Source organism: Tursiops truncatus, chromosome 2 (genome assembly GCF_011762595.2).
Source record: "Tursiops truncatus isolate mTurTru1 chromosome 2, mTurTru1.mat.Y, whole genome shotgun sequence".
Classification (NCBI taxonomy): Eukaryota; Metazoa; Chordata; class Mammalia; order Artiodactyla; family Delphinidae; genus Tursiops; species Tursiops truncatus.
The window spans coordinates 119,317,773-119,327,344 of NC_047035.1; the positions used below are offsets into that span (position 1 = coordinate 119,317,773).

The 9,572-nt window shown below is 44.3% G+C and overlaps 1 non-coding gene across 1 annotated transcript; it reads left to right on the top strand.

Moving 5' to 3' along the window:
- Positions 1–8,911: 8,911 nt before the first annotated feature.
- On the top strand, positions 8,912–8,984 carry TRNAK-CUU (transfer RNA lysine (anticodon CUU)). Its single transcript has one exon. It is a non-coding gene; the product is annotated as a tRNA-Lys (tRNA).
- The last annotated feature ends 588 nt before the right edge of the window (positions 8,985–9,572 follow it).

Genomic DNA, 9,572 nt, shown 5'->3' on the forward strand with positions numbered 1-9,572 from the left:
CCTAGCCAAGCCCCTGTTTTAGAGGAAACTGAGGTCCAGGAAGAGGAGGGAACTGTCCAAGGTAACACAGGGAGCCCATGTCACAGCCTGGATTTCTCAGTTTGACAAGGTCCCAGGAGGAAAGCAGGCCACCCTGACACAGGGTGAGCAACCATTTGCCTGGGACTGGTTTCCAAGAAGCTGGAACTTTCAGTGTTAAGACTGGGCAAACCTGGATGGTGATCCCCCTAACACCTGTGGGTCGTGGTTTCTCTGTCTTCCCTGTCTGTATGTCTCCAAGAGAGGTTCTAGGAAAAATATGAAAAAAGCAAAGATATCTGATGCAGCCAGTCCCTTGGACCCATCAGGACCAATGGCTTAGACTGGGAGCGAGGTGGGCACGTGGGGCCCAAAGTGGCTGGGACTCTTAACGCTGCCCAGGCCCTGCTTGCTCTGAGCACTTTGCCTCAGTCTCCAGCTTGGCCAGTCTTTGACTTCTTTGCTCTATTGTACAAAGGACAATCTAAAAGCTCTCTCGGAGCTGTTTAACTTTGATCTCTATAAACATTTCTTTTGGTATATGCCAGGATCCACATGGTGTGTATTTTGAGAGACTGTTCAGCAATGTGCTGGCATGTCTCTCTGTTGCTTTTTAGTTTGGGTGAGGATCCGGACAGCTCTGTCCCTAACTTTCCGTGTGACCTTGAGCAAATCTATGTATCTTTCTGAGCCTTGATTTCCCCATATGTGGGAAATTCCTATCTGACTTGCTCTGAAATTTGACTAGAAATTGCCTATCATATAGTAAGCACTCAATAAAAGGTTGCTGTTGTTACCTCCGGTCCCTGATGGCTCTGGGTCCAGTCTATCCCTTCCTCCAAGGTTTGGGGGAGTCAGCTAGGGGTCAGTGAAGACACTGGGATTCTCTGTGGATAAAATTTAAGACTTCTCTCTCTTGGCCCCTGCCAGTCGAGAACTCAAATCTGCTGTTAAATATTTAACAGTTTCCACACAGAGGCTTTTCACCAGAGCATCTTTTCTCCTTAAATTATCAGAACAGAGTTGAAGTTCTGAAGGGTGCTCATCTTTTCCACATAGAGAGCTACAATTATATAACAAGGGAGGAATTTGGATATGGCTAGGTGGAGGTGGAGTGGACGAAAGGTCTGGGGGCTGGTAGAAAGGGCACTGGCCTGGGCATCAGGAGACCTAGGACTCTGTCCCAAGTCTGCTCCTCATTTGCTTTTTGGCAAAAGCAAGGCCCTTTTCCCTCTGGGCCTCTCTGGCTCCCTATCCATGAGATAAGCAGGTTAGAGTCAGTGACCTCCAAGGCTCTATCTAGCTTTTAATTTTTTGAGTTTAGTTTTTTGGACCTGATTGTGCTAGCTACACAGTAGGCATTAATAAATGTGGCATTTAATGAATGTTTGTTTAATGAATTAATATATGCGGGAGGGTACGGACACCGGATGAGGACTTTGACCCATGCCATTCTCTTCTGGGAGAAGGGCCTGGCCCCAGCGTGGTAGTCACTGGTCTGCTGGTTAGGCCCCAGCAGCACAGTCCTGAGGAAAACAAGAAGGGTTGAGGGCCAGGATGTCTGTCTCCCTTCCTGGGGTTCCAACACTGACTTCTTCCTTCCAGTGCAGCCAATTTCTCTTCCAATTGAACTCCTACCTGGAAGTAGCCAAAAGACCCAGCTCCATATACCATTTATATGTGGAATCTAAAATATGACGCAAATGAATTTATCTACAAAACAGAAACAGACTCACAGACATAGAGAACAGACTTGTGGTTGCCAAGGGGGAAAGGCAGTGGGAGAGTGAAGGATTGGGAGTTTGGGATTAGCAGATGCAAACTATTATGTGTAGGATGGATAAACAAGGTCCTCCTGTATAGCACAGGGAACTATATTCAGTATCCTGTGATAAGCCATAATGGAGAAGAATATGAAAAAGAATATAGATATGTATAACTAAATCACTTTGCTGTACAGCAGAAATTAACACGACACTGTAAATCAACTATACTTCAATAAAATAAAATAAAAAAAAAGAAAAGTGCATTTGCATAAGGGGGCTCTGAATTCTAGTCCTAGATCTGCCCAGTCCAACCTTCTGGGGGAAATGTGGGCAGTCTCCATCCCTTCTCCAGACCAGGGACATTTTTTCCTTCAGACACAGTGCCAAGGGCTTGCAAGAATGCTTTAAAAAAAAGAAACTTATGAATGAATGCATGAGTACATAAATGTCTAAAGGCATAACACCACATCGAGTCAACTCAGATAGGACTTTTGATAAACTTTTGTATTAAAGTATAACGTTAATATTTTAAAAAGCACAAATGTCGCAAATGTTTAACTCAAATTTTCACAAAGGGAACACACTCAGGTAAACAGCACCCAAATCAAGAAAGAGACCATGACCAACATCCCTGGAGGCCCTCTCGCACCCTCTTCCATTACTACTTTCCCAAAATGTAACCACGCTTCTGTCTTCTGTCTCAGCTGCTTTTTATATTTTATCCAGCTTTCCTAGCAGATCTTGGCAGGATAGTTGGTCTGCTACAAGCTAGTACAACATAGCCAGAAGCAGAAATCCTTGCTTTCCTCAACGCATACAGCTTTCTAAAATGTTAATATGTTTGATATGGTGTTTGGGTGGGGACTCCACTAATAAGTGTACTGAGGGCTTCAGATATTTTTTATTGTGGTAAAATATAATATTTATAACCATTTGTAAGTATGCAATTCAGTGGCAATAAATATATTCACAGTGTTGTATAACTATTACAACTGTCTATACCTGAAACTTTTTCATCATCGCCAACCAAAACTGCATACTCATTTCACAATACCTCTCCCTTCCTTGCTTTTCCCAGACCCTGGTAACCTCTATTCTACTTTCTGTCTCTATGAATTTGACTATTCTAGGTACCTCATATAAGTGGAACAATATTTACAATGTTGCTTCTGTGCTTGGCTTATTTCACTTAGCATAATTTTTTAAGGTCCATCTATGTTGTAGCATATGTCAAAATTTCATTCCTTTTTATGACTGAATACTATTCCACTGTATGCATATACTATATTTTGTTTATCCACTGATCTGTTGCTAGGCAATTAAGTTGTTTCTATCTTTTGGCTATTATGAACAGTGGTGTACAAATATCTGTTCAAGTCTGAGATTTTAAAATGGCCCTATGGGGACTTATTTCCTACTTTGTAAATGAGCAGTTGGGCAACTTCCAGCTCTAAGACTCCATGCAATGAACGGGCTCCCAAATGGACTAAGAGGGCTGGGAGGTCAAAGGGACATACATGCCAGTGACTTGCCCCTCCCCAGGAACGTAGAGGCTTCTCGTGTGCCCACTGTGTGTGGCAAGATTGGACAACGGGGGCTTCCCTGGTGGTGCAGTGGTTAAGAATCTGCCTGCCAATGCAGGGGACATGGGTTCAATCCCTGGTCCTGGAAGATCCCACATGCTGTGGAGCAACTAAGCCCGTGCACCACAACTACTGAAGCCGCCTGTGGGCCTAGAGCCCATGCTCTGCAACAAGTGAAGCCACCGCAGTGAGAAGCCCGTGCACCGCAACTAGAGAAAGTTCGTGCGCAGCAACGAAGACCCAACGCAGCCAAAAATAAAATAAATTAATAAAAAAAAACCCCTCTCTTTCCTTTCTCCTACAAAACTTGATAGTACTTTCAAAAAAAAAAAAAAAGACTGGACAACGGCATGGCTGGAGCAGCCCCTCCCTCCACAGCTGCAGTCCTAGGGAGACAGAGGACAGTCTCCGGGTAAGAAGTGTTCAAATTGAGCCTGGAATCCTGGTCTGACCCACCAGATCAGGTGGTAATTCTCTGAGGACTGGGGGTCTCAGGGTGGGGGGTTCTGGCCCAGGAGTGGATGTCTTTGGTAGTGAGGCATGGGGCCTCTGCTCTAACCCTTGGTGGCAGGAGCCTCTCCCCATGATGTCTGAGATGGCAGGAGGGCAGGGAGGCCTGTCTCCACCACTGAACCAATCCTGGAAGGTTCAGGGACTGACTGACTCAGTCTACTCCAGAGGTGTAGACTGGCAGCCTGCAGGTTACAAGTGACCCATGGTGGGTTTTATTCAGCGAGCACGTTTTGGCATTTAAAAAAAGTTAGTTGTCAACATTTGAAAGTCAGGAATTTTTGCTTAAAGTCCAGATTTCTGGTTCCTTTTTAAATAAAGTCAGAAGAGCTGGTGGTCCTGGGCCTGCATGCCCGGCAGTGGCTGCCCCTTTAGATCAAACCTCTACTCTCACAGGCAGCCCTGGCCCCTTCACTCATCTGCCTAGTCCTGTAACACCAGAGCCCTTTCGACTATAATTCCTTTTCAACCAAGAAATGCTTCATAAACCCCAGGAAATGAAAGGTCAGATTTAAGAATTTGTTAGCTGACTGGTGCATAATGACCAAAGCATGGGTGCTGGAGCCAGACTGCCTTATCCAAGTTCCAGCTCTAGGATTCGTTGCATTATACCCAACAGGCCTGCAAGCCTTGTAATTGCCCAGCTGCAAGACCAAAGAAAAAGCCCGTAGACAGTAACAGAGACGTCAACAATATGGAATCTTACACATCTGAAGCAAAAGGTCCTGGAGCAACACTCCACAGTGTATGGCAGATAGGACATGGCAGCCATCTTCATTACTCACAGGGAGAAGGAAGCTACCATATATAGGGGGAGGGAGGACTGACAATAGGTTGGGGCTCATCAGTCACCAGGGAAACCAGAAGCTGGGGCAGGGGGCAAGCACCTAGTCAGTTACTGATTAAGCCCTATGATTAAGGGGATTGGACAGTCCTGTGAGTAAGCAGGGACTGGTCAAGCAGGGGATGTACGGAGAGCAAGAGAACAGCCATCTTGAGCAGCCTGACCGTACAGATTCATTAGCTGTGTGTCCTTGAGCACGTTACTTAAGCACTCCATGTCTCAGTTTCCTTATCCTTATGATGATAATAACAACAACACTTTCCTCTTAGGATTGTTATGAGGCTGAAATGAATTAACACATATACAGTACAGTACTTTGCAAAGTGCCTGGGTCATGGAAAAGGAGAAGGGGTACAAGAAGTGGTTATGACATTGGAGGCCTTGAAGGTGCCCCAGCACCAGCTTGACAGGGGTGTGTCAAGCCCAGCTCTGCTACATGTTAGCTGTATAGTCTTGCACAAGTCATTTAAACCAGCTGAAGGTCCTCTGAGAACATGGAGGCACTTCGCAGAGTGGAGACTCCACAATTGGTAGCTATTAGTATTAAGTGCTTGCTGAATGCTCTTGGCTTGCTTCCACACGAGCCCTGCTGCCCACCACTTTCGGGGTTGGGGAATGGATATTGACCTGGAAGACTGGGAGATTGAGCTGAAAAGAACAAAGAGGCTATGCTGGGTACAAAGGCACCATTGTGAGCATGCGGTCTCACAATTTCCTTTCTGTCCTTTCAACCTGCAGGGATGCCATTTGGGACCTGAGTGGGAAGGGCGTGGGAGCCCGTCCAGAGTTTACCAGCTGGTCTCAGGGAAGGTCAAAGAAGCACACGATGCCAGAGGAGAGACCGCCCTGCAAGGTCCTTGTGTGTCAGTCTCCTTGTTATGTAGGTGAAGAATCTGGGGACCAGAGTGGGAAAGAGCATCTGACATCACAGAGCAAATCAAGGGTGGGAACCAGAGCCTCACACAGGGGAGAGCAGGAAGTCCTACTGCTCCAGGTCTTCTATTCATAGGGGCATTTGAGGCATTGTTCAGACATTTGACCCTTTTTCCAAATGAAGTTGTATATTCTATCATTAAACACCCTGAGAAGATGGCAAAAGTAAACATTTATCTTACAACTTAAATATTGAGAAGTGCACTTGGCATCGTGGAAGCTGGAAAGTCCATGTCTTTGCTCTTTCTAGTCCAGTAGGGTTGGAGCCTCTAGTACAGGTAGGGGTGGGTAATCGAAGCCAGAGAGGTAACTTGATCTTGATCAGGCAAGATCAGACAGGCTTCATTAAGGAGTTTATAATTTGGGCTTCATCCTGAGGCAGTGGATGACCTTGGAGAGATTTAAGGGAAATAGCAGAAAGATCAGCATGCTGGCTGCAAAGATCTCCCCAGACCACTGAGGAGTGTGGTTTAGCTTCAGCTGGTACCCAGAGGGAGGAGGGAAGGAGACGGGAGTACCAGGGTCTTCATAGTGCTCATCTCAGCCATCTCCATGGTGACACTGGAAGATGGTACAGTTCCTTTCAATGAAATTTCCCTATTAAAATTTCAAGTGTTTTGGGTTTTTTTTTTTGCGGTACGCGGGCCTCTCACTGCTGTGGCCTCTCCCGTTGCGGAGCACAGGCTCCAGACGCGCAGGCTCAGCAACCATGGCTCACGGGCCCTGCCGCTCTGTGGCATGTGGGATCTTCCCAGACCGGGGCACGAACCCGTGTCCCCTGCATCGGCAGGCGGACTCTCAACCACTGAGCCACGAGGGAAGCCCCTCAAGTGTTTTTGTGTTTCAGGATGGCCTAGACACTGGCTTCTCCCCCTTCTCTCTGAACACAAACAGGCAAACAGAGAAGTAGAGGGAGTAGAGAAGGAAATGCTGGGTTGAGATGGTATGAGGCAGACGGGCCCCAGCAGTGCCACCAGCCTGTGCAACCTTGGCCACCCATCCTCCATCCTCCACCTTTAGGCCTCCCCAGGCGCAACATCTAGTGGAAATCAAGTTGTGCCTGTTCTGAATAAGAAAAGCTTTTCTTCTTACACTCACTCAGTGAAACTCAAGGGAAGCGACCAGCACTTCTGTCCAGGGGTCTATGTGGTCATGAGCTCCTTAGAGACCTCCTTAAGCTGTCCCTTTTCTTAGCCTTCCCTCTCTCACTCTCATCCCTTCTCTCCCCACCTCCCCATATTTTGTAGATGAAGAAACAGAGGCCCACATTATGGAGGTGACTCACATAAAGGTTAAAATTACAGAGGAACTTCCTCAAAAAATTACACATCGAATTACCATATGATCCAGCAATTCCATTTCTGGATATACACCCAAAAGAATTGAAAGCAGGGAATCGAACAGATATTTGTACACCGACACTCAGAGCAGAATTATTCACAATAGTCAAAAGGTGGAAGCAACCCAAATGCCCATCAACTGATGAATGGATAAACAAAATGTGGTATATTCATGAGATGGAATATTTATTCAGCCTTAACAAGAAAGGATATTCGGAGGTAAGGTATGCTACAACATGGATGAACTTTGGAAACATTATGCTAAGTGGAATAAGCTAGACACAAAAAGATAGAATATTATATGATTCCACTTACATGAGGCACCTAGAGTAGTCAAATTTATGGAGACAAAAAGTAGAACGGCAGTTGCCAGGGGCTGAGGGGAGAATAGGGAGTTGTTTAATGGGTACAGAGTTTCAATGGGAAGATGAAATAGTTCTGGAGTTGGATGGTGGTGAGGGTTGCACAACAATGTGAATGTACTAATGCCACTGAACTGTACACTTAAAAATGGTTAAAGTAGTAAATTTTATGTTATGTTTATTTTGCCATAATTAAAAAAAAAGAAACACATACACAATACAGAATGGTATCCAATCCAGGATCACCTATTGCATCGATTATTATGGCCACTGTATCTCTTTCAACCTAGCAAAAGTCATTTTTTAAAAATACAATACTTGTTGAAGTATTGTCCTGCAGAATTTCCCACTTTCTGATTTTGTGCTATTGCTTCCTTCTGCTGTCATTTGTCTGGTTCCTCTCTTTATTTCCTGTAAACTGGAATTAATATCTAATGGTTGATAGATCCACATAAAGTATTTTTTGGCTAGAATAAATAATGACCATTGATCTTGTGTACTTCAGATTATATCACCATTGAAGACACACAGTCTCATTGAAGATTAGTAAACCACTAGCAAAACTCAGATTAATTTCTCAGTTAGGGTGGTGACAGCTTGATTCTTCCATTGTACAGTTACTCTTGAATCTAGGAAGTAACCCGTGTAGTGTTGCTTTGAACCTGTGTGACCCTTAACAATTATTAACATAACGGTTTAACCTCGAAGGATAATCCTCGTTTACAAGGGTTTGCCGATTTACGCTTTTTCTAATCCTACGTTTTTTCCCCCACCCTATAAAGTAGAGCACTCCCTCATCAACTGGGACTATTTGGTTACTACTAGAAAAGCAGAATAAATCTTTAATTTTTTTCGTTCTAGTGGGGAGAGTTTTGAAATAATGGTCCCTTCCCACACAGAGGTGTTATCATACTGTAGGATAAATGTTTTTACCTTTTAGTTCTGTGTGTGAGCAAACACCACAATTAATTCAATTAATTTCTGAGACTGCGTTAGCTTTTTAATAATCTTCTACTATGTGAACAATGGGGCATGGCTTCGTTTGAACCACCGTCGTGTCGTAGAAAAATGCCAGATACCTCAAAGCCACACGGGGGCCCCCGAGAGGCCAGCCAGCTCTACACATGTGCTTTGGATTCTGATCTTCTTTAGAAGGTACGCAGGACGTTCCTCCAGACCCAGCTGTTGTGTCCGGCCACGCAGGTGTCGAGAACATTCTTGGTCCCCGGAGCGGCAAGGGGTGAGCGCTCTCTCAGCGGGGATCTCGGGGATAAACAGGAGGCACCCCACGCTCACTTCCGTCCTCTCAGCGGGAATTCAGGGGCGCCTGCATCAGCCCGCTTTACCGCTGACCACTAGAGGGCCATTTAAACATTTATTAAACAGTAAAAGTTTGTGTGCACAGAATCGGAAATGAAACACAATTTTGAGAGTAGTATAAAACTTTACCCAAAAAAATTATGGGAAAAAATTTAGATACAAAATATAAGTCTTGGAACGAGTTAAAACAATCTTATTACTTTGAAAAGATTTAGAAAAAGGGTGTTGCTCAGCTGCCCGGCTAGCTCAGTCGGTAGAGCATGGGACTCTTAATCCCAGGGTCGTGGGTTCGAGCCCCACGTTGGGCGGTTGCTTTTCTGCGTTTTTTCCAATTCGCTATTACTTCATATGGTCCATAATAATTGAACTCAATCTAGACGATCTTACTTTCAAACAATTCAACACGTAACTGACTTCAATCCAGTGTTACTTATTTTCAAACAGTTCAACACATTAAAAATTATTAAGACTGAAGTTAAAAAAAGGGAACAATAAAACTAGAAAACGATTTCATATTATAAATACACAGTTAAAGGTTATCTGTGTATAAAAATATTTGTTACTGAGTGGTCTATTTGAAGGTCAGTGGAATGCCAAAGGTTAGGAGATAGAAGACACGAAAAATTAATGAAATTGTGGGGTTCATAAATATTGCTCAAGTGATCTCTGTCAAAATGTTTGAAATGTGTAATTTTAACTTTATGCTCTGTGATACTGAAAATTAGTTTGGAGATCAGCTCTGATTCACAGGGTTTACTATGCACATTAATTTCATATCCTTGAATTCCTCTAAGTAATTTACTTTGTGCATTTGGGAAGGGCTAGTGATTATTATGGGCTGTTTAAACCACTGTAAGATTGTTTTAGTGATGATAGCTATTGTGGACAGACATAGG